Raw genomic sequence first — 24,890 nt, 5'->3', positions numbered from 1 at the left:
GGCATTTAAAAATATTTAAGATGAAAAATTAAGATGAAAGTTTTGCATCAGCTATAGACATTTTTCCTGATAGGAAGAAGAAAGATCTGTTGCCAAGATAATGGTTGAATAAAAGAGGTCTGAATTGGGGAAAAGGATATAACCTGAGGAAGTATGTATGTAACTAGAAAGAAGACCCTTTCTAGTTCGTGTAGCAATCAAGGAAGAAGTGGGGAAGTGCATTCAGTCTTGCAAGGTTTAGTTACTATAGCTTTACAATAAAAGTAGTATTGTCATACATGCCATTGGATTCCTAATCCACTCTACCTTGATGGGCTGTTATGTTTTGAACCCAGTGAGACTTCTGGATAAGATTATGTAGGAAATTAATACTTCCTGAAACATAGAATATATTTCTGCAATTAAGATCTGACCTCTTTTCAGTGATAATTGCAATTCAATGTGTCTTCTTTGAAATACTCACCAGAGACTATTCCTCACTTATGTACTATTCATTTGCTTGTCAGACCTCTCTCCCTGCAGACTAGTATGAACAAGTAGTTCAAAGAACAAAACTGTAACAAGAGAGCTATGATTACTTATTTATTAAATTTATGCGCCTCCAATCTCATGGTTCAGGGCAACACTAAGGAGCTTTGATTAATATTATTAGTTAATAATAGATTAAGTTAATAGTAGATTAAGATTAATAGTATAAGTAATATTAAAGATGCAATTCAAGAATGCCAGCAGATAGCCTACTTTTAAATGATACACCTTATACTGGGCAAATTAGAGCATAAAGACTATTGTTCATTTTCTCCAGTTTTTCTACATTTATTTCTTGAAGCTTGCCTCTTTTGTGAAGAAGAAACAATTGCATCTGCCTATATGTTGATGAATGTCATTCCTATTAGCCCATCAAATTGTCTCAAACAAATGTTCTTTGTCCTCCAGTAGATGTTTGTATCACTTCCAGATGTCCTGAATATAATCACTATTTGTAACAAACTCTTCTGTTTTGTGAGTGTTGCCTTGTGCCTTGGCTCTAGCAAAATTATTTAATTCTTAATTTAATTAATTAAGTCTTCTACTTAATACATACTGTGCATTTCTACTTTCATTAACAACTTGTATTACAAAGAGTTTAATATTCACGTTTTTAAAACAATAAAATCATTTTACAAAACCACTTTTAGTATACTTTATTTCCTTCATCATGCTTTGTAAATATCCTGACTCTTTTTTTATATGGCTTCTGTAACACAGTTTATTCTCTAGTCATCAAAAGTTCCAAAACAATACACATCACTTAATGACATAAATTTTGATCTCAGTTGCTGCTGTAAATTGAGGACTACCCCTAAGGCAGCTTGATTCATTATTACATTACTGAAATAAGTTTCTTTGAGCTTTCTGAATATTAGAGAAGAGAAAGTGATAGAATGTTCTTGAGGATAATTTATTTAAATACAGTACAAACTTATTTTTTACCAATTGTGAAAGATTTTTTTAAAAAAATTACACACTTTTATTTGTACATTTATTGATTTAGAGAAAGCATATGATGACTTGAATAGAAAGGAATTAGGGAATGATCTCTGTGAATTTGCAGTTGATTGTTGTGCAATATTTATATACCGCTTCACAGTGCTTTACAGCCTCTCTAAACAGTTTAGAGCAAGGGTGTCCAAACTTGCAAGGAGGGCCAGATTTGGTGAGGTGAAAATGTGTGGGGGCTGACCAGCAGTGGGATTCAAATTTTTTAACAACCGGTTCTGTGGGCATGGCTTAGTTGGTGGGCGTGGCTTGGTGGTCATGTGACTGGGTGGATGTGGCTTGGTGGTCATGTTATTGGCTGGGCGTGACCAACTCAATATCACTCACATCGAGGCACCATCTCCTCGCCTGGCCTCTCATGACTGTGGGGATGCTGCAACAGTCGTAAGTGTGAAAAATGGTCATAAGTCACTTTTTTCAGTGCCATTGTAACTTTGAATGGTCACTCCACACTAGCAAAGTACCAGCAAAGGAGGGGGAAAAAACTCCAGAGAAGTTCCTGAGACAGGAAGTCTAGTCCTGCCAAGAATGTAATAAGGGTTAACGGAGAGGCAGTTTCTGTAAGCAACACCAAAATGTTTCCTTCCTGCCTTCCTTACAGGATTAGGCCAGTAATTTCTTCTAGCAACTGGTTCTCTGAACTGCTTAGAATGTTAACAACCGGTTCTACTGAATAGGTGCGAACTGGTAGAATCCCACCCCTGGGGCTGATGATTCAGCCTGACATTCTTTGAGCCATTAACATTAAAAGGGAAAAACGCTGGCCAGAGGGGATGAGTGACAGGCTGTGCTGGCAGTGTGTAGAGGCTGTGGGCCATTCAAAATTTGAAAATGGGCTGCAATTGGCCTCTGGGCTGGACTTTGGACATGCCTGGTTTAGAGAGTCAGCATACTGCCCCCAACAATCTGGGTCCTCATTTTACCGACCTTGGAAAGATGGAAGGCTGAGTCAATCTTGAGTGGGTGAAGCAGTCAGCAGAAGTAGCCTGACCACTGCACCACCATGGCTGATGCTATAAGACCATATAATTATAATCATGTGATAGAAATTACTGTGGAACTCTCAACAGAATACCTTATGCCACCAGACTTGAAACTCTAGACCTAGAAAACCTAGAACTACGCCACCTTCGGTCCGATCTAAGCATAGTACATAAAATTATACATTGCAATGTCCTACCTGTCAATGAATACTTCAGCTTCAACCATAACAATACAAGAGCACACAATAGATACAAGCTCAAGGTTAACTGCACCAAACTTGATTGCAGGAAATACGACTTCAGCAAGAGAGTGGTCAATGTCTGGAATATACTACCTGACTCTGTGTGGTTTCTTCCCCAAACCCCAAAAACTTTAACCTTAGACTGTCTACTGTTGACCTCACCCCATTCCTAAGAGGTCTGCATAAGCACACCAACGTGCCTACCATCCCTGTCCTAATGTTCCTTTTTATTCATATCCATTTCATGTATTCATAATCATGTTTATACTTATACATGTAACCTAATACATGCTTGACAAATAAAATAAATAAAAATAAAAAAGTTATTCAACAAATGGTTTAAAATTTGAGTGGAGACATGTGTATGATATTGGTTGGTTAATATATCTATGGCTAAATTGCAACTGCAAGCTTTAGTTCACAATCCTGAAGTCCTTGATCTCAGAATTCATAATGCTGTTCACCTTCCTTCTCCAGAGCTGCAAACAGCGCTCTGAGTTCTGAAGAAGAACACACGAGATCCAACTTCTTGCCTCCTTGGAAGGGTTCTTGGAAAGCCTGCAGAAGTGTCACAGATGTGAATTAAGGGGTGAAAGATCTAAGATCTCTTATTTTGAACTGGTAGGAAATTTAGATCAGATTTTTAAAAAAAAGAAAAACTCAGAAGAGTCTTTTGTGCTCTTTTTTAACTAGAAGAATGCATCCAGGAATGCTTCATTGCTGGACCATGACAACAAGAAAATAAGATTGCTCTTTTAGCAGCTACAAATGAAACCTGATTTAAATTTAAGACTTATTTCCAAAGCATGATTTTGTTGTTAACTCTCAAGTAATCAATTGGCAAGGCAAACGGCTCTGATCAATGTGTGTACATTTTAAAGGACATGGCTGAAATTTAAAAGTCTATTTGTTGGATTTGTGTGTGTATGTGAACCTATTATTATTGTGGTAAAACGTAGCAATAGGACAGCCTACTCAGACTACGCATTGGCTGCAAAGTAAAGGAGCTGAAGCAAAATACTTCTGCAGGTTGCTGGGAAAGGTTGAAATATGGAACAAGAACAAATTGGATTTAACCTTTCCTTTTAGCACTGAGTGGGTAGCTATTGCCTCTTGCAGATTTACTGAAATGCCAAGGTTAAAGAATCAGTTGACTTGATGATGGCATACGATTAATAAATGACAATTCTGCTTGTGCTGATTATAATAAAAGTGGATGATAATAGAGACACAGACCACTTCAATCACAATTTAGAGAGCTTGACATCCAGATAAGTTACTAGATCCCCAAAGTTTTGGAGCCCATAAAAACTATTCTTAGACCTGAGTAAATAGATTTAATATAAGTAGATAAGTAAGTAGGCAGCTATCAGAATGGAGAATCTGTGGATGTTTGTAATTCTGTGACACCGGGAATTAAAAATGGATGTTTACAAAATATTGCAAAAGGAATTTTTATGGCATCAAAAATGCAATTAGCATCCCCCTCCATTATCAAGACTCCTTAAAAAAGATCAAAGGTCTTCATTAAAGTTTTTTTTCCTTCCATTCAACTGTGTTAGATTCTCAGAGACTTCTTGAAAAAGTCTATACAAGTTTTCTTGGCAAAGTTTTTCAAAGGTCAGATACAGATACAGATTAACAGAGTTGGAAGGGATCTTGTAGGTTATCTCGTCCAAACCCCTGCCAAAGCAGACCCTACACCATTCCTGACAGATGGCAGTCCAGTCTTTTCTTGAAAGCTTTCAGTGATGAAGCTCCCACAACTTCTGAAGACAAGCTGTTCCATTAGTTGATTGCTTTCTGAGAAACTCAGAAAGATTCTCCTTATTTCCAGGTTGAATGTCTCCTTGTTCAGTTTCCATCCATTATTCCTTGTCTGGTCTTCAAGTGCTTTGGAAAATAGCTTGACCCCCTCCTCTCTCTGGCAGCCCCTCAAATACTGGAACACTGCTATCCTGTCTCCCCTGCTCCTTCTCTTCACTAGACTAGCCAAGCCCAGTTCCTGCAACCGTTCATCGTATGTTTTAGCCTCCAGTCCCCTAATCATCTTGGTTGCTCTTCACTGTATTACCTATAGATCCTCAACATCTTTTTTATTGTGTGGTGACCAAAACTGGATGCAATATTCAAGGTGTGGTCTTACTAAGACTTTATAGAGTGGTATTAGTACATCACTTGATCTTAATTGTATCCCTCTGTTAGTGCAATTTAGGATTGCATTGGCTTTTTTGGCTGCCACCACACATTGTGATTTCCGGGGCTGATACAAAGTGACTAGCCTAAGGTCACCTAGTTGGCTTTGTGCCTAAGGCAGAACTAGCACTTACAGTCTCCCAGTTTTTAGCCTTAACCATTGCTTAAAACTGCCTCATTTCTTAACAGATCAGTCATGGGATTCAAAATTTTTACTACTGGTTCTGTGGGCATGGCTTGGTGGGCATGGCTTGGTGGGCATGGCTTGGTGGGCATGGCTTGGTGGGCATGGCAGGGGAAGGACACCGTAAAATCCCCACTCCCTCCCCACCCCACTAACCTGCTTTCCAGCTCCGTTCTCCTATGCAGGACAACAAAAGAAGACCCAGCCGATCAGCTGGGACTCAGAAGGCAGAGAATAGATGAGGGCGGGGCCAGTTAGAGGTGGTATTTGCCGGTTCTCCAAACTACTCAAAATTTCCACTACCAGTTCTCCAGAACAGGTGAGAACCTGCTGAATACCACCTCTGCTACATATAAATGAAGGCCCAGGCACAGATCAACATTTTCCATGACTCTAACCCTAACCCCCCTTTCTTCTTTGCAAGAAACTTGTTTAATTAAAATATATGGAAATCTGAATTGCCACATTGAAATGTTGTAGATGGAAAAGAAGTTCAGATATTGTAGCCTTGAACCAAAGTTTCTTGAATCTCTGCACAAACAATTGCACAGCAACTTTTACAGGAAAAAGGAAGGGAAAATGTTGAGATATTTACACATTCCCTTTCCTGAGAACAAATTTTCATAAAAGGTCTTCATAAGTCACTTGCTTGCGTTGCTGAGCAGAAGCAGGTGGAGAATTGAAAACTCCTAAAGGAACCCCCAAAATAGGGAAAGTGAGATTTATTCCAAATGTTCATTTATTGTCAAAATAGAGATGACTCTGGTTTGCTTCCAAATTGTTTAAGAAAAACGCAAAACAAAAATTACAGAAGTGATAACATTTAAAAATAATTGCAATATGTCAGAGATTGAAATACATAATTATGAAGTATATATTTATAACAAGATGGCTTAAAATGCATGATATTCCTGATTAGAAAAAAAGTATTTTTAAATACTGTATAGAAAGCCCATTTGATGCTAGTCCCATGCATAAATTATCATATTTGCCTGAAAGCTATAGCAGTTCCCATTCTATTTTTGGTGGCTATTTTGCTTGTGTGTGTGTGTGTGTGTGTGTGTTTTCAGTTTGGTGCACATTTAAACAATACGTTGGAAGCTTCATATATATTTATTCTAAGACTGTGCTTGGCTGGCCTACCTTGTCTCTAGGCTTGATTCGCAACTTGGAAAATAGTTCAATCTGCCTCTTTGCGGTGATAGTTTGTCCTAACTCATCTGAATTTTGCTCTGGAAATGAGAGCCTAGAGCATTTTCCTTCCCTTATCTAACATCAATAAACAGGTGCATTTTTTGTGGTTGTCTTTCTTATTCAGAATGGATTACATTTCTGGAGAAAGGATCTGAGATTAGATAGAAGCCTCTGGAGTTTTTCATCTCTTTTGTTTGCTAGCTCCTTTCAAAATACTGGTAATGAATTTTGCAACAAGAAATATGCCTTATTGTCAGGAATACCAAACATGGGCTAATGCTTTTGCTATGCAAAAGTAAGCTGGAATGGTGCTCCTTTAGAAATGAATTAAAACAGTGTGGAAATGAAATGGTGGTGAAATATTAAATCCCGTAACTTTGTGGGTAGGCAGAGAATATCATTTAATCACAAGGATCAGTATGATTCCAGGGCAGGTAGAACTGCCCATCATTGAGGACAGCTTCATCTGATGTCCTTTTACTGAAATTTTTGTGACTTTTTTTTTTTATTGGCGAATTCTGGTATTTAATTTCTGTTTCTGGAAAATAACTCCCACTAAACATAATGGATTTATTTTAACACTCATGGTGTAGGCTTAACATCTGTGACATATACTGAATGCCCATAGCATTCATTTACTACCCATGGCATTTGCTTAATGACTATTGCAAAGCAGTTTATAAAATAGGGTGCAAATGCATGTGACTCAATTAATGGCCACCATGGTTTATTATCGTAATTCCAGGCTCAATTATGATCATAAGTTGATTATAATTGAGTATTGGTTATTTTCTATCTTTGTTTTTGTTGTTATGCATATTTTAGTACATCAAAATATTTGCATTTTTATATTTATACACACAAATGAAATATGTACACACACACACACATGCTACACACACACACATACAGTTTATATATCCCCATCACCTCATCAGGTATGTATTGGCAACTCTTATGAATATGCTGCCATACTGAGAAGCAGTGTTCTACTAAGGAATAGGGAACTAAGGAATATGCAAATCATACCGAACATGGATTATTTCAATATGTCATGCATTCAGTATTGGTTTCCTCTGTCAGTTCAGTGACTTTCGAAATCAACAACACAATCTGCATTTGTTGTCATATTAACATTCCCTAACATATACATTTTACTTATATACATGTACCTCTTTTCCTACAATCAGCCCTTTTATAAGTACACCTCCTTATGTTTCTGTTAGATGCAACCTTTCCAAATATTCACTGGTTTATATTAGTGCAGTTTTTAAAAGTATGTATCTTTTACTATTCACAAAATAGTAATGCTTTTATTGAAAAATGCTAAACACAACACTAAAGGCAATATTATTTAAACCCTACAATTTCAAATCAAGGCTCTGCCCCTTGTCTGTTGGAATGCCATGAGTAAGCCTTTCAAAATTCTTCAAAATAGGCTGCATGACAGTGAAGGGGAAAAATAAAATCAAGAGCCTAGGCTCAAGACTGTGCAAGTTGACATAAATAATAGAATTAAATAGACAGTCAGTGCAGATAGAAATGAATATGACTTAACTGGATGACAGCATTCTGTACCAGTTGAAATGTCAAAATTCTCTTCAAATCCAGCCTCATGTAGAACACATTACAATGTTTTATAGATATAGATAAAGAGATAGAGAGATATCTGTGGACAATCTATTCTGATCCAAAAAAGAGTCACTTTAGATATTTCTAATATGGCCGCTTTGCTTCCATTAATAAGACAATCCAGATATTGTTGTAGACTATACACATGGTCTTTAAGGGGAATGCAACTCTGTCCAGAGCAGCCAGCTTTCTCTTTACCTTTCTCTAGAAGCTACCTATTGATAGCACCTCCATCCAATTTGTCCTTCAATCAACCCATTATATTTCATTTCAAAAGAGCTGCGGTGGCACAGTGGTTAGAATGCAGTACTTCAGGCTACTTCTGCTGCTTGCTGGCTGCCGGCAATTTGGCAGATTGAATCTCACCAAACTCAAGGTTGATTCAGTTGTCCATCCTTCCAAGGTCGGTAAAAAGAGGACCCGGATTGTTGGGGGCAATATACTGACTTTGTAAAGTGCTTAGAGAGGGCTATAAAAGCACTGTGAAGCGGTATATAAGTCTGCTATTGCTATTGCTATTGAATATCACCCCTTAGATGGTAATCTTTACGGATACAATTTTTTATGAGCTAAACAGTTCAGAAGAGATGATGTTTGAAATGATGTTTGTGTGTCAATAAATTATATTTTTACGGATCATTTGCATGATCTTTTAAAGATATTTCTTGATGAGTACCATCTCAGTGAAACAATGGAAGAAGTCAACTGCTTTCAAATCCTGCTTTCAGCTCATTAAGCCAATGTGGAAACAAGTTATTAAATAACTTTTCCAAATGCATGAAGGTTCTTGATATTTTCATGAATATACGGTATCTTTTACCAAAGACAAGCAGAAAGTTAATTAAGATATACCGGGAGATTTTTGTGTGATTTTCAGCAGTTCTGGAAAGGTTTCTGACTTGCAATTATTTTTCAAGAAAAATATAAAAAGCTTCAACTCACTTTAAGGATAAAATCACATGGTACATTATACCTCCAGCTGTAGGGTGCAAATGATTCCATTATTATTTTTTTACGGTAATATAGGAGCACAAGGACCTGATCTGGAATGCCTGAGGGAGCTTAAACTGTCTACTTCTATCCGTTTATGTTGAAATAATCCCATGTGTGGGTCTTTTTTTAAAAGCTAAAGCTGAAAAAGAGATTTTTCTCCATTCAGGATAACCTTTTCCCTTAATTAAACTCTTAGCAGAGCCAAGCTTCATATGTTTTGGGAGTTCTGTTGTAAGAACTATCTGATGTGATAATAAAGGATTGTCATGACAACAATGTTGGCTATATTCCTATATAATTTTTTTCTCTAAGTAGCCAAGGATACTGGATGTGGTTCTTATTTTTTGTCTTGTCCTAATGTCAAAATTAGATATGTTAATCTGAGATGCAGTGATTGACTCAAGGTATGATAAAAAGATAAGTGTCCTTTCCTGATTTAACACTATCTCATTGACTATGTCTTTGACAGAGATCCAGTGTCAATGTTCTAGCCCAGGAAATCCAAACTGGATTTCTTTGAGGACCAGATCAGCATTGTAGTTCTACTCTTGGGGGGTGGGGGTGGAAATGGGATGGACATTTTGGCCAGCAGAGTACTGCAGAAGGCTATCCAGGCCAAAAATGGGGTGTAAGAGGGGGCACGTGTGCCCCCCCTGCATTCCATTTTGGCCAGCAGAAGCACCGCGGGCTGGTCCTTTGCTATTTCCAGACTGGTCCTGCCAGCCAGATTTAAGCACTCTACAGGCTGAATCTGGCCCTTGGGTCTTGAGTTTGATACCCCTGTTCTAGACTATCAAGAGGAAAGAAAATGATGGCAGAAGCATAGTGCAGCTTGTTTAGGTGGTGTCTAGAAAAATATTTTGCAATCTGATGTATTGAAAAGAGGATGCAATAGGTATCAAGTCCAATTACTAAATAAAGAAATTTCCTTTGGTTTTTCATAATCTCATTTAGAGTTTCCGATGTCAAACTAAATTATTTTTAATTGCTTTTATGAAAAATATCAGATGCATTAAGGTTTTCTGAACTATCCCTCAGAATGCACTTTTGAGAGAAAATGTTCCTTTTCAGCTTGAAGGAATTTGTTAATGTGCATGCTTCAGTAACTGAAGTGACTCACCCAGTAAGAAATCACAGTGTTCTTATCATTAAGGAGAAGCACACATTGTCACATCGTGCTAATATTCCTCTTCCACATCACTTCTTGTTGGACATGGAGGCAGTGTGAAACGTTAATGCATGCTTCCTTAAGTCCAGCTTAAAATACCTTTAGAGTCAGTGAAAACTAAAACAGCAGTTAAAGTGTATCTAATTAGCCACTTATACTTTAATGCACTGGGAAGGAGGCTTTATGGAAGCACATGTTCTAAAAATAAGATGCTTATAAGAGAAAGTCTCATTCTATGGGAACTTCATGCAATCAATTTTGCATGCAGTAGATCACATTTTGGCTACAATTTGCATCATTTGAATAATGACTGCCTCATTTACATAAGAATATGTATATCAGTTTATGTCATTCGTGTAATTAAAACATTTTGCAAACAATGTCATTTCTGCCAATTTTGTAATGGTTTGTTCAGAAAATTGCAAAAAATGCTGAATTTTTATTCAGTCATGGAATCATAGAATCAAGAGGTGGAAGAGACTTTGGAGGTCTTTTGGTGCAACCCTTGGCCCAGAGAAGGAATCCTTAGGTCATCCCAGACCAGAGGTCTCCAAACTTGGCAACTTTAAGACTTGTGGCAGCTGGATGGAGCCAGTTGGATGGAGAATTCTGGGAGTTGAAGTCCACAAGTCCACAAGTCTTAAAGTTGCCAAGTTTGGGGACCCCGTCCCAGACAAATACCTATCTAAGCCTTACTGGAAAATCTGTATACTTATAGATGAATATTGGTATCAGCAAGATGGGTATGGTAGAATAGAATAGAATAGAATAGAATAGAATAGAATAGAATAGAATAGAATAGAATACTTTATTGGCCAAGTGTGATTGGACACAAGGAATTTGTCTTGGTGTAAATACTCTCAGTATACATAAAGAAAAGGTACATTCATTAAGAATCAAGAATCATAATGTACAACACTTAATGATAGTCATAGGGTACAATCAACAATCAAATCATACTAGGAAACAGTCAATATAAACTGTAAGGTTACAAGCAACAAAGTTACAGTCCTACAATCACAAGTGGGAGGGGATGGGTGATAAGGAGTGATGAGAAGATTAACAGTAATAGTAGTGTACACGTTGTAAATAGTTGAACAGTGTTGAGGGAATTATTTGTTTAGCAGAGTGATGACTTTCGGGAAAAAACTGTTCTTTTGTCTAGTTCTTCTGGTGTGCAGTGCTCTATAGCGTCGTTTTGAGGGAAGGAGTTGAAACAGTTTATGTCTGGGATGTGAGGGGTCTGTAAATATTTTCACGGCCCTTTTTTTTTTGACTCGTGCAGTATACGGGTCCTCAATTGAAGGCAGGTGGGTAGGAATTGTTTTTGTTGCAGTCCTAATTATCCTCTGAAGTCTGTGTCTGTCCTGTTGGGTTGCAGAACCAAACCAGACAGTTATAGAGGTGCAGATGATAGACTCAATAATCCCTCTGTAGAACTGTATCAGCTGGTCCTTGCGCAGTTTGAGCTTTCTGACTTGGTGCAGAAAGAACATTCTTTGTTGTGCTTTTTTGATGACGTTTTTAATGTTAGGTGTCCATTTTAGGTCATGTGATATAGTAGAACCTAGAAATTTGAAGATGGTGGGTTTCTTCTAAAGTCTACCACCATTTCTACGATTTTGAGTGTGTTCAGTTCCAGATTGTTCTGGTTACACCACGAGGCAAGTTGTATAATCTCCTGTCTGTATGCAGATTCATTGTTGTCTCGAATGAGACCAATCACTGTTGTGTCATCAGCAAACTTCAGTATTTTAACAGATGGATCGTTTGAGATGCAGTCATTGGTATATAGGGAGAAGAGAAGTGGAGATAGCACACAGCCTTGGGAGGCCCCTGTGCTGATTGTACAGGTAACGGATGTGATTCCGCCTAGCTTCACCTGCTGCTTCCTGTCTGTTAGGAAGCTTATGATCCACTTACAAGTATGTTCAGGTACCGCTAGTTGGTTTAATTTACTTAGAAGAGTGTCTGGAATGATGGTATTGAATGCTGAACTGAAGTCTACAAAGAAGACCCTTGCATAGGTATTTGGAGAGTCAAGGTGTTGTAGGATGAAATGCAGAGCCATGTTAACAGCATCATCTGTTGATCTATTTGCTTGGTATGCAAACTGCATGGGATCTAACAGCAGATCCATGATGGTTTTCAGGTGGGACAGCACAAGCCTTTCAAGGATTTTCATAACTACAGATGTTAGAGCAACTGTAGTCATTCCGTTTCTTGATGGAGGGCTCCTTTGGCACTGGGATGATGGTAGAACGTTTGAAGCAGGAAGGAACATAGCACATCTCTAGTGATCTATTGAAGATTCATGTGAAGATGGGGTCCAATTGGTCAGCACAGACTTTTAAGCAAGAAGGAGTTATCTTGTCTGGCCCTGGTGCTTTTCCTGGCTTTTGTCTGTGTAATAGATCTTGCACTTCTTTTTCTGTGATCACCAGGAGTTGTAAGCCCAATGGATTGGGGCCAGTTGTAGGAGGCTTGGCTGTTGTTGGTGTTTTGAGATGTGGGTTATGGAGATAGGTGGCTGTAGTTTCTTTTCAAACCTGCAGTAAAACACATTCAGGTCATCTGCTAGCTGTTGATTTCCTTCTGCCTGGGAAGGACGTTTGCTGAAGCCAGTGATGTTTTTAAGAGTTTTCCACATGTTTGCTGGTTCATTTGTTGAGAACTGATTCTTAACTTTTTAACTTTTCAGAGTAGCTTCTTTTTGCTGCTCTGATTTCTCTTGTTAATATATTTCTGGCCTGGTTATATAGCATTCTGTCATCTTCTGTAGGCTTCCTCTTTGGAACAACGTAGCTGCTTAAGTTTAGCTGTGAACCAAGGTTTATTGTTACTACTGTATATATTTGCAGGTTCCTTGTTGGTACACATAAGTCTTCACAGAAGCTAACATATGATGTTACAGTATCTGTGAGCTCATCTAGGTCTGCAGAGGCATCTTCAAAAACATTCCAATCAGTGCAATCAAGGCAGGCCTGGAGATTCAGCTTTGCCTCATCTGACCAAGTCTTCACTGATTTAATTGTTGGTTTAATGGTTTTAAGTCTTTGTCTGTAGGCAAGAACAAGGTGATTCATGCAGTGGTCAGAGTGCCCCACAGCTGCTCATGGTAAAGACCTATAAGCATCTTTTACTGTTGTGTAGCAGTGGTCTAAAGTATTTTTGCCTCTGGTGGGACAATTTACATGCTGGAAATATTTTGTGAGCTCTTTCCTTAAATTTGCTTGATTGAAATCTCCTAAAATGATTGGAAGGGAACCTGGGTGTTTGGCTTCAGCCTCCATAATTTGATCAGCAAGAGTTCATAATGCCTTGCTTACACAGGCTTGTGGAGGAACATACACAGCTATTAGGAGAGATGAGGAGAACTCACATGGAGAGTAAAATGGCTTGCAGTTGATGTGTAAAGACTCTAAGTTTTCATCACAAAACTTATATATTATAGCTATATCCTGAGACCAGCTGTTGTTGATATATAAACATAATCCTCTACATTTTGTTTTACCTGATGTCTCTTCAATTCTGTCTGATCTAAATGTCTGAAATCCTGGGATGTATATGGTGTTGTCCCCATGAATTTGTGGATTAAGCCAGGTTTCAGTAAAACAAAGAACAGCTTAATTATGAAAATCAGAATTCCATCTATTTAAGAGATGAATTTCATCCATCTTGTTAGCCAGTGAGCGTAAATTGGTCAGAAAGATTGAAGGGAGAGGGTTCCCCCCCATTCCTTAGTCTATTTAAAATTCCCACTCATTTACCTCATCTCCTCTTCCGGCGTGGTCGCTTCTTTGCTTCTTTGTTGTAATACATCCATTCTTACTCTTCTTGCCTTGCAAAGGCTTTCAATCCCATTGATCATGGTGTCCTGGACTAGGTTGGGGATTTGGGGATTGGTAGCACTGTTTTCTAGGGACGCGGTGGCTCAATGGCTAAGATGCTGAGCTTGTTGATCAGAAAGGTTGGCAGTTCAGTGGTTTGAATCCCTAGCACTGCGTAACCGAGTGAGCTCCTGTTACTTGTCCCAGCTTCTGCCAACCTAGAATTTCGAAAAGATGTAAAAATGCAAGTAGAAAAATAGGGAGCACTTTGGTGGGAAGGTAACAATGTTCCATGCACCTTCGGTGTTTGTTAGGGATATACACCCTAGCAGAATTTGCACGGCAGTCAGGCAGGCAGGCAAATATGTGAGATAAACGTTGTTGGAACTTATACTCAGTAAAACAGATACACAGTGCTAGTTAAATAGTTTATTCCAGTAATAGTTTTTATAGCATAGTCAAACAGTCCATATATCATACACTAGTTCAGTCCGTCCAGGGATTATTCAGTTGCAAAGTCCAGTGTTGAAAAAGAGGTCAGTAAACTTACAAATATCAGTCCAGTAATATATCTCTTCGCAGTAGAGATATTAAGAAGTCAAACCTCTTTTCTTCCTTCAGCAACAGCAGAGAACACGCAGTTATCACACCATCAATCCATCCTCGTCAGCAAGCAATCCAGTAAGCCAGCAATCAATCAAGTTCTCTTGCTCCCTCTTATGGTGATTTTACAACCGCACCCAAAATTACATGCTTTGCAGTTAAAGTGACACACACTTAAACTCACTATCATAGTTTATATATATTATTTTACCCAAACCACGTTAGGTAACCTATATTATTCCTAACAGTGTTTAGTCATGCCGGTCACATGACCACAGAGATGTCTTCGGAGAGCACTGGCTCTTCAGCTTTGTAACAGAGGTGAGCACTGCCCCTTAGAGCCAGAAATGACTAGCACGTATGTGCGAGAGCAACCTTTACCTTTACCTAGCACTGTTTTCTGCTGATTTTCCTTTCTTATAGCATCAGTTCCAGGCTCTTTTGATGGTGGGAGAAGTCTAGCTCATAGTCTCTGCTTTGTGAGGTACCACAGGGCTTAGTGTTGAGATTATAGCCATCAGCTCCAATAGCACCCTGAATTCATTTAAACTTGAATTCATTTAAAGCACCTAGATGCTTTCTTATCACTTCCTTCTGTATCTTGACTTGAATTTCTCTTGAGGCGCAGTTTCTGGCAGGTTGGATCAGATTTCCTTTTGTTGAAGGACAGATGGAAACTAGGATTTAAGCAGGTCAGTCCCTTTCCTATTGTCAGTGGTGGGATTCAATTCTTTTTACTACTGGTTCTGTGGGAGTGGCTTGGTGAGTGTGGCAGGAGAAGGATACTGTAAAATCTCCAGTCAGAGGTGATATTTTCTGGTTCTCCAAACTACTTAAAATTTCCACTACCGGTTCTCCAGAACTGGTCAGAATCTGCTGAATACCACCTCTGCCTATTGTCCCTCACCATCTTGTCATCTTCTCCAACCAACTAAACAGCTGTTTCCATGATTTTACTCTTGTTCCCATGTAGCAATTTGCTGTCTGCTTGATCTCAAGTGAAGTCATAGAAATGGATTCTGGAAAGATACAGTTTATACTTTTATATAATCATCTAAAATGTGAAGGATATACATGATTTTTAAAAGGTTTTGCAAATTTATATAAGAAAATGCATCCCTAATTTTGCACATTGTAGAAGACTGTTGTATCAGCTCCTAAGGTAATGATGTAAATCTATATGCCCTCTTCAAGGAAAACCCTTTTTCTCCTCTACTCCTCTATAGACTCTACTGAGACACCCAGATCCCACCTTCCAATTTGTAGTGAAAACTGATGCCTTAGATGTTACAGTCTGATTCATTCTCTAGGCAGAGAAGGAGGGGAAAGGATGGCCTCTGGGAGAATCCACAGACTGATTCTTCACCTTTCATTTCAGCTGATTCACAATAGGCATTTTTATGTTCTCCTATTTTTAAAGGAAGAAGTGTTATGCCATGACACATTTTCCATCAATTGCTACTTTTTCAGGTTTCCCCCCACCACAGCTTACTTTTTAAAATAGTTCCACTGCTTCCCATTCTCTTGAATAGGGAGGAAGAGTATGTCAGCCCTCACAAGTAAGTTAGGTAGGAAACAGGACTAGATTAACTAACTCTAATAATAAAGAATATTGCAAAGCAACATTAACAAAGTCTTGCAAATACAAATTTCCTGTTACCACTTTTAACTGATTGATTGTGGATCCTCCCTAAGTTTCTTTCTCTGACTATTAAGCCACTGGGAACTCCTCCCTCTCTTGTCTGTTTCCTAGGCAGCATCTCTTCCTCTTTTTTTCCCCAAGGTCATCCACACATACTATTACAGAGTATTATATAAAAGCTATTCTGAACTCTAAATGCAAACAGAAATGGCTAGAATATTTGATATACTGAAAGAGCTATTTGGAAGAGAGATTATGGGAAAACACAATAGACATCTACACCGTGTATGCCAGTTTAATCTAAAGTGTCCCAGAAAGCCTATCCATGTGATTTACTACGAAGTGACAGTGGATCCCAGGATAAAGAAGAACCCATGAAGCTCAGCATGACCGACTCTTCAGAACCTGCAACCAGATGAGAGGTGGGATTCCCCAATTCCATCCACCTCTAGTTGCGTAGACTGGGAGACCTGCCAGATGAGAGTAAGGGGAGTTGTCCCAGATAACAATGGAAAGAGAAGAAGGAACTGCCTCATTCTTCTATATCTGTGCTACAGGACTTGTGTAGTGATCTTGGAAAAATGCAAAGTGGCTGATGGAATCTGTAATCCATTCTCATGACTCTGGATGTTTTCTTTGGGTGCAGGAGAAGAGACATAATATAACAGGAGAGGTGGTGTGTAGAGAGCCACAGAGGTGAACTTGGAGAAATTACAGTATATAGTAGAAGTTACTGAAACAAAAATATGTTTTAAGAGAAAAGCATAAAAAAGAACTTGTGGAGGCTGTTTCCTGAACAGGATTATCTTGAAGTAGTAGCAGCACATATCCAAAGGGCTGGATTTTTTTTTTTGGTTATTTTTGGTGTTCATTGCAAGTTTCAGCTTATTCTAAGACTTAACCTTCCTGACCCTTCCTTACAGATTCAGACAAAAGTATTCCCTGATTCATTTTATATGTTTTTGTTATATATTCCTCTTTACATTTTTTAAAGTTGTACTTTTTTCAGTTCGTCAGATAGTTCTTTATGCAGCCATGATAGTTTCATCAACTGTATTTCATTTTAATTTTTCTTTGGTATTGTTTGGAGTTTAATTATCTCAATTTTTTCGAATTTTCCAACCATGCTGAACTGTTTCTCCTTTTAGGATTTCCATTCATGGAATTCTTCCTATTTTTCTTTCAGCTTTTAGAAGTAAGCTCCTTTGAAAACTATAACATTAACACAGCTTTTGGTTTTCTCTACCTACAGTATAATACAATAAAGTTAAGAACACATGGTTTTTCTCTCTCATTATAACTACAGTTCCCACTTCCTCACATATTTCTTCCCTGTTAATAAGTCCAGTGTACCTTTTCTCTTACTTTCCTCTTCTATATTTTGGATGATGAATAAGTGTCATTTATGCCCCTTCAGACTGAAATTAACAATATATCATAATTCAGTGAAATCCAGCCATGAAGCTTGGTAGCCTATACATTTGAAACTCATGAGTACCAACAGCTATATAGAGATATGGCTTGCAATGTGTTTGCCTTTTATTTCTTGTTTCCCCTAGTGTGCTGTGATCCACTCTGCCATAAATTTTATCTCCTCTTTCCCTCTGTTTCAGGGCTTTGGCAGGTTACCAAGGTGGCTACTAAAAACACACCAATGTTATTGGCATTTTCACATTTTTAAAGGACTGTTTTGAAGGATTAATATTTTATAGATAAATAAGTGTATAATTCAATGCACTATTTTGTTAAAAGAACATGCACATATAATTTCTTATTCAAAACATTTCAAAGTGGTTTCCAGTAATTACATTTCTGTAAACCACTGTCTGTTTTTGCACAGTCAACTATAAAGTGGTAAATGCACAAAAGCAAGGGAAAGAAATTGCTTAAAAAGATACAAAAATAAAGAAAAAGGTTAAAAGTTATTGCTTTACACCTAAGTAATTATGCTATAAATCAGCTACAATGAAAGTGCAAATAGAGAAATGGATACTAACAGTATGAGATTTCTGACATATGTTATCCTTATGAAATCTTTATTTTTTGCTTTAAAATGTTATGGGTTGTTCTTTAGCAGACTTTTTCCCCGATATTTCTTATTTGCCAAATGTTTGTTTGTCTTCATTACAGACACTACATTCAGAATTTCTACAGCCAAGAAGCTGCAATGAAATGCCTCCAGAAACAAAACAAAACAAAATATACAAAGTATTAACAAGCCTAATATGTAAAACCTGTCTCAGATTTACAAGATTTATATTTAAATCATTTTTTGATACAAGTCATTTTTACTGAAGCACAAACCTATTGTGGGTTGAAGTAGTTTAATGGTATAAAAATTCAAAAATAGATTTGCATTGCATAACATTCTTCTAATTAAAAGATTAACATATTTCTGTATTTCTTTTGCTTGCACTAGCAAGGAGGGATGAGTTATCCTGGAATGACTTTTGCTTATATTTTCCTTTATATATTTTTCTAACTAAATTATTCTTTAACAAATCATGTTACACAGATAACTTAAATATTATATTATTGTTTCGAATTTTTAAACTGATATCTACATTTTTGAGATAAAATGTAAGTACCTTTTAATATATGTTAGGTATCACCAGACTTTAAATTTATATACTACTGAATGTTGCAACTCCTAGTAGTTTAGACAGTATCACTGTGCATTGTTTTCAGTCATTCTTTTCACACTTTTTTTTTACTAACTAGAGACCAGTTAAAATAGAAATGCATACAATCAATGTCTCTGACAGTCTAGATCAAGGGTGTCAAACTCGATTTCATTAAAGGCCACATTAGGGTTGTGTTTGACCTTGGGGGGCTGGAGTGGGCATGGCCAGTTTGACATCACTCATGTCAGGGGTGCCTGTGGTGGCCTGAGCCGGTGAAAAGGGGCTTCGAGGGCAGCCCTCCCGGGCTCCATTTTCGCTGGCAGAGGGTTGCAGGAGGCTGTCATAGCTGAAAATGGAGCTTGGGAGCCCATTTTTCCTGGCAGAGGCACCACAGACAGATCCTTCACTGTTTCCAGGGTGGCCCTGCAGGCCAGATCTGAACATCCCATGGGCCGGATCTGGTCCATGGGCCTTAAGTTTGATACCTGTGGTTTAGATTTTATGATTCTTTTTGATGCTAGGTTCAGTTAGCCAGCTTCCCCAGATGTCAGGCAAAGAAATTCAGGTTGGTTTTTGTCCAATACATTGTGATTCTCTAGTGATAAACTTTTCCTGAATGCTATCTGGCCTATATTGTAGGGTAAAATGTTATTTTACTGAAGATTATACGTATTTGATTCACCAGCATTCTCTTTCAGATGAGATAATGCTTCCCCTGCCAAAATATTTTGTTGGGAAACTTTATCTTCCAATAAAGATTCCAAAAATATGTGTGAACTTAAAGCTAAGACAGGTCTTGAAATTTCAAATGAAATATCTTGTTTACAAATCTCATTTTTGAGCAAATAAATGTTAAATTATATTGATCAACAATTAACTAAATTAACTTATTGAGAATGTGAACCCAGTCAATTGTGGATTATTCACTAAACCATGTTTAAATGAAGCATGACTTAATCAGAAACTTTGATTACTTCACTGTATTTGTGTATCATTAAGAAGGCAAATATTTCTGCCTTGTCCCCCTCCACTCCCACAGACAATGCAGCTGGCAAAGAATCATTGTTCAACTAGTTTAATGTGCTATCTGAATATAGAGCTCATTCTATTTTTGCATTTGCCCAAACAGAGAATGTAACAAGTGTTTGCAAAAAGTATTCTTGTATCTCAATATTCTCTAGTTAGCAAGAGCAGACATAAACATGTGTATTGTCTAAGCCCAAAACTAACCAGTAGGGGCTGTTTGGTTTGGGACACAAACTTGGAATGAGAACTGTTTCTAGTCTCTAAGAAAATCTACAAAGTACAGTGTCTAATTTCCAACAAAACTTCTGGCAAGTCTACAAGTAGACCATTTGTTTATGCCTGCTCAAAAAAACTCAAGCCCAACTAAAATGATTGTGCATTTCTTTTGGAATCTGTCCTAAAAAAAATCACAAAAACAAAGAAAATGAATTTTAATTAGAAAACAAAAAAGGTATGTGCAATTTAGACATACTGTATTATTAAGGTTCTCAGTGTAAAGTATAGTATGTATTTCCTGCAGGCATTTATGGCTTGAAGCATATCGAATGAAACAATTCTGTCCATTCAAATGCCTTCATAATCTGCACTCAATGTGTAGCACTTCAATTATATTAGGATCAGTAAAAAATTAATCCACATTTTTGATAGCTATATCTGTTTATTTTACAGATAAGTTTATGTTTATGTTCTAAGACTGAAACCTCATTTTTCAAGAATTCCTGAATTGCAAATCTAGACAGATGACATATTTTAGAAAATGCAGTCAGCATGTGTGATTGGCACATTTGCATCTTTGGTAAGAAAACACTTCTTATTGACCAGCTGGAGTATATCTTAAAAAATAAGCACTCAGAGATTAAATACATCCAGAGTCATTTTGGATAGTGAGATGAGTGGCTAAACAAACAAACAAACAAATATTAATTCAACTTTATATTAATAGCCAAGTCAGTAAATTATGGTTTGTGGGCCAAATATGGTGCACCATCTCTCTTTGTATGGACCATGAGTTAAGAATGAATTAGTGGGAGGATGGCAGATCACCAGGCTTGAACATCAACTGAGTTTTTTACATAAGAGGTGGGACCAAGCTTACTGGCTAGCCATCAAACAGTAGAATTGTTAGGCTGAATGACAGGAAATAGTATGTATTAAAATTAACCAAGCTAAGTTTCATAGAGTATGCTTAAAATTCCAAACTTATACTAATTTTCTGTTTATTTTGGTTTAATTTAGTTTAATTTATATATGACCTTTTTTTAAAGGAAGCATAGCAGCCTAACAGTTGGAAGAAGGTGCAGTGTGGAAGATGGTGAGTATCTGGTAATAACTAGTTCACATTAAATAATATTTGATTGTTATATGTACAATACATCTCATCTTTCCTTCAGCAGGTGAAGGCAGCTCATGTAACATTTACCATTCCTTTTACTGAAACAATGAAAACTCTGTGGAATAAATTGGACTGAGATAGAAGAACTGATCAAAAGTCACTCAAGGATTTTTCATGGCTGAAGGTAGATGGAAGGTATCTAAAGGTTTCTCCAGTCCTGGGTGAATATTTGGGTTAATGAAGATTCTGCATGGGGAGGGAGTAGGGGGGAATGTCACAAAGGAGAATAGCAAAAATTGTATTGCATGTACAAGTGTTATCCCTTTTGAATGTGCAAACATGTACAAAATGATGGAGTCATGAGGCATTTTTTTTATCATTTTGGTAAAAGAATGAGATCATGTGGGTTTTCCTGATTTTAACCACTACAGTACACTGTAGCTTTTGATTCTTTTTTTTTTTTGCAAATGTACCTTGTTTCTTGAACATGAAAGAAACAGAGTCTAATATAGATACCGGTGTAAGCCAGGAAGCATGAAATGATTTTGCAAAAATGCACAGTCAAAGGTTTGTTTGCATAGAGAGAAAATGAAATTTAAATACCTATGACCTTGGCTTATGAAACAGATGTAAGTCGTCATCTTTTGGAAAAATAGAATCAAAAGCAAGACATTGAAAAAATGTCTGAAAATATAACTATGTACTCAGAATACAGTTAGCAGAAAAACACTAAAGTCTTGGGTATCCACCTACCTTGGTCTCAGAAAAAGGAAGAAATTGACAAAATATTATGACAAATACTACAATTTTTCCTCTTGGGAAATCATTGAAACAAAGAAATGACTTTCTTTTATTCTCATTATAATTGATATTTACCAGAGATGTGCCAAGAGAAATCTAGCATATTTGAGGAAACTATGATTATACTAAGGACATATTTTCTTGAATATACTCTTCAAAATACATTAGATACAGCAAAAATGAATTAAGCACACATTAAAACTATCAATATGTGTTTTAACAGGAACAATAGTTGCTGACATAGTTTAGACCAGGGGTGGGCAATTAATTGTCCCAAGAGGCCATATGAGAAAATGGGATTATTGTAGAAGTCTGAACCAATGGGGTTGTGAAGTGTATAGGCATTCATGCATGGACATACAGTATATACATTTGAAGCAGTGGTGGAATTCAAAATTTTTACTACCGGTTCTGTGGGCTTCGCGTGGCTTAGTGTGCATGGCAGGGGAAGGTTACTGCACAATCCCATTCTCATCCCACCCCACTAACCTGCTTTCCAGCTCCATTCTCCTTTGCAGGGTAACAAAAGAAGACCCAGATGATCAACTGGGACTCGGGAGGCATAGAATAAATGTGGGTGGGGCCAGTCAGAGGTGGTATTTGCTGGTTCTCCAAACTACTCAAAATTTCTACTACTGGTTCTCCAAAACTGGTAAGAACCTGCTGAATACCATCTCTGGTCTGAAGACACAAAAAAAGCAGTCGCCTTTAAAATAAAAGCAATCCATGTGGACCAGACAGAGACAGCCAAAGGGTTAGATGTGACCCAGGGGCCACAAAATGCTCAGATCTAGTTTAGAGCAGCGTTTTTCAATCTTAACAACTTTAAGATGCATGGACTTCAACTCCTAGATTTCCCCAGCCAGATCTTGTTTACATATTTTAAAGTTGCTGAAGTTGACAAACACTGGTTAAGACAACACAAAAACCTGTTTCTATTGCTCCAAGGAACCTATACTAATAATATTCAATAGAAGAAATAACACTTATCTGCTAAGCTCATGTAACATGCACATAAATTGATCATTTGGGACATTTATTACCAACTAATTTATTTTCTGATGTTTACATTGTCCTCTAGACTGCCTGATTGGACTTAATGGGCTAACAATCTGTTAAGAGCAACTGTTTGGCCTGCATTAGAAGAGCTCTGCAATCAGGGATCAGCTTTGGATAAATTTCTACAAAAATGCACAATAAATCAACATTTAATTAGATAATTAAAATGTCTCTGATCACAGGTTAGGGTGAAGATGTTAATATAAAAAGAGTGATAAAAACAATTAGAATCATCATTTTATCAGCTTCATACCTTTTCTCATAACACACACTGACCTACATTGTACAAACAGCAGAGTTGGATGATTAAAATTTCATTTTCTCTGTTTCTGTTTTGCTGGACGGCAAATAAAACCACTTTGTCAAGACAAGCTGGCTATATTTATATCTTGAAAGCTGGATGAAGTTTACATTCTGCAGGGTATCTTAAAACATAACTGACAGCTGGACCTGAAGAACTATCAGCATGTCAGCAGGCTATTTGACTTGACACAGGATATAAGATTTTGTAGATTTAAAGGTTGCTAGTGTCCAGCAGGTTGGAAAGCTTTCCAACCTATCTACCCCCTCCCCCTCCTGAGTATCTTTCAATAGAGTGATAGAGAATGTAGTAATGATGTTAGTGTAGTTTATTTCCTGCTTAGAAACATAGAAGAGAGCACCAATGTATAGAAGACCTAGAATTAGATTAACATAGTACATTTAGGTGTACTGGAAGTAAGTAAGGACTTCATGTTAACATAGCTTTTTGGTTTGCAGGAAGCTTCCTCCTCTGAGGTGCTTGGATGCTTGTTTCAAGTAGATCAGGGGTGTCAAACTCATGTCATCATGGTGGTATCATGTGACATATTGGGACTCTCCCCACTTCACTAAACCGGGTGTGGGCATGGCCAACACATGATGCATCCAGCTTCCAGGCTGGGAGTTTTACAGTCCTGAACTAAATCATTTAGTGAAGGCCTATTGTGTTATGTCAGCCAAGCCACATGTGATCCAGTTAATTAACCATACTTTAATAAACCATGGTTACATTTTATCTTTGTATGATGTGTGAACTAGAGTTCTTTAAAAGATGCATGTACACCCACACTGAAAGTCCAGATGACTGAACAATGGTTATAACATACAGGGCTAGTATTATCCCTGAAACATGTACCAGCCCTGTGTTCTACACAAACAATTAGTAGCATGCATACTGTGTGAATGAAAACAATTGCCAGCAACCTCAAAGGTAAAATCTGAGCACAGGAGTTTTTTGCATGTTAGTTCAAGCACATCAAGAAGTTGTTTCTGCAAGGGTATGAAAGACACAATATTGCTTTATCATTATCTGAGATTATTGTGGAATACAAACTACATTAATGCTCATTCTTCTCTTCTATAAATTTCCTACATTCTCAACATTAGTTCAGATGTTAATATGGTTAAAATAAAATGACTTTGACTGAAATGAGAATCCTGATTTGCTTATTTGGGATTCATTTTGGTCTCAACTAGATCTGAATACTAGGGGACCTAGCACTACCTTAAGTTACAAAGTGTTTTTCTCTAGCACACATATGACCTGAATATCTCTGGGACCTGCTGTCTGTAAAAGCTAAAGGAATACAGCAAACAGATAATTAGAATATGGCATTTATATTCAGCAAGGCAGAGCCCAAAAGGGCCTATGGGCTCAATTTCTTAGTTAACAGTTTGAAAAGACCAACTTACAGAGCAATGTCTATGAGGAGTCCAAAAATCACAATGGGTGATTGGGCAGCACAATTAAAGCACTGACCCTTTCATATGTGTGTTGATGTTGCATGCATGTAGAAGAGATGGGGCTTCAATTGTGTGGC

General features: G+C 37.5%; 1 protein-coding gene and 1 long non-coding RNA gene across 5 annotated transcripts in view; one reads left to right on the top strand and one right to left on the bottom strand.

Moving 5' to 3' along the window:
- Positions 1-24,890, bottom strand: part of SCHIP1 (schwannomin interacting protein 1) — a 328,921-nt gene that overhangs the window by 114,116 nt on the left and 189,915 nt on the right. The window lies entirely within an intron of this gene.
- On the top strand, positions 3,246-24,434 carry LOC148130958 (uncharacterized). 2 transcript variants are annotated; one of them, XR_015749130.1, is made up of 4 exons: positions 3,246-3,385; positions 21,122-21,168; positions 21,248-21,384; positions 23,072-24,434. It is a non-coding gene; the product is annotated as an uncharacterized LOC148130958 (long non-coding RNA). The 2 variants fall into 2 exon arrangements; XR_015749129.1 differs by lacking the exon at positions 3,246-3,385 and adding an exon at positions 20,539-20,652.

This window comes from Notechis scutatus, chromosome 4, assembly GCF_049901735.1.
Source record: "Notechis scutatus isolate UNSWTSFEM ecotype Mainland chromosome 4, rNotScu1.2, whole genome shotgun sequence".
NCBI classification, from domain to species: Eukaryota; Metazoa; Chordata; class Lepidosauria; order Squamata; family Elapidae; genus Notechis; species Notechis scutatus.
This window is presented reverse-complemented; position numbering and strand designations above follow the sequence as displayed.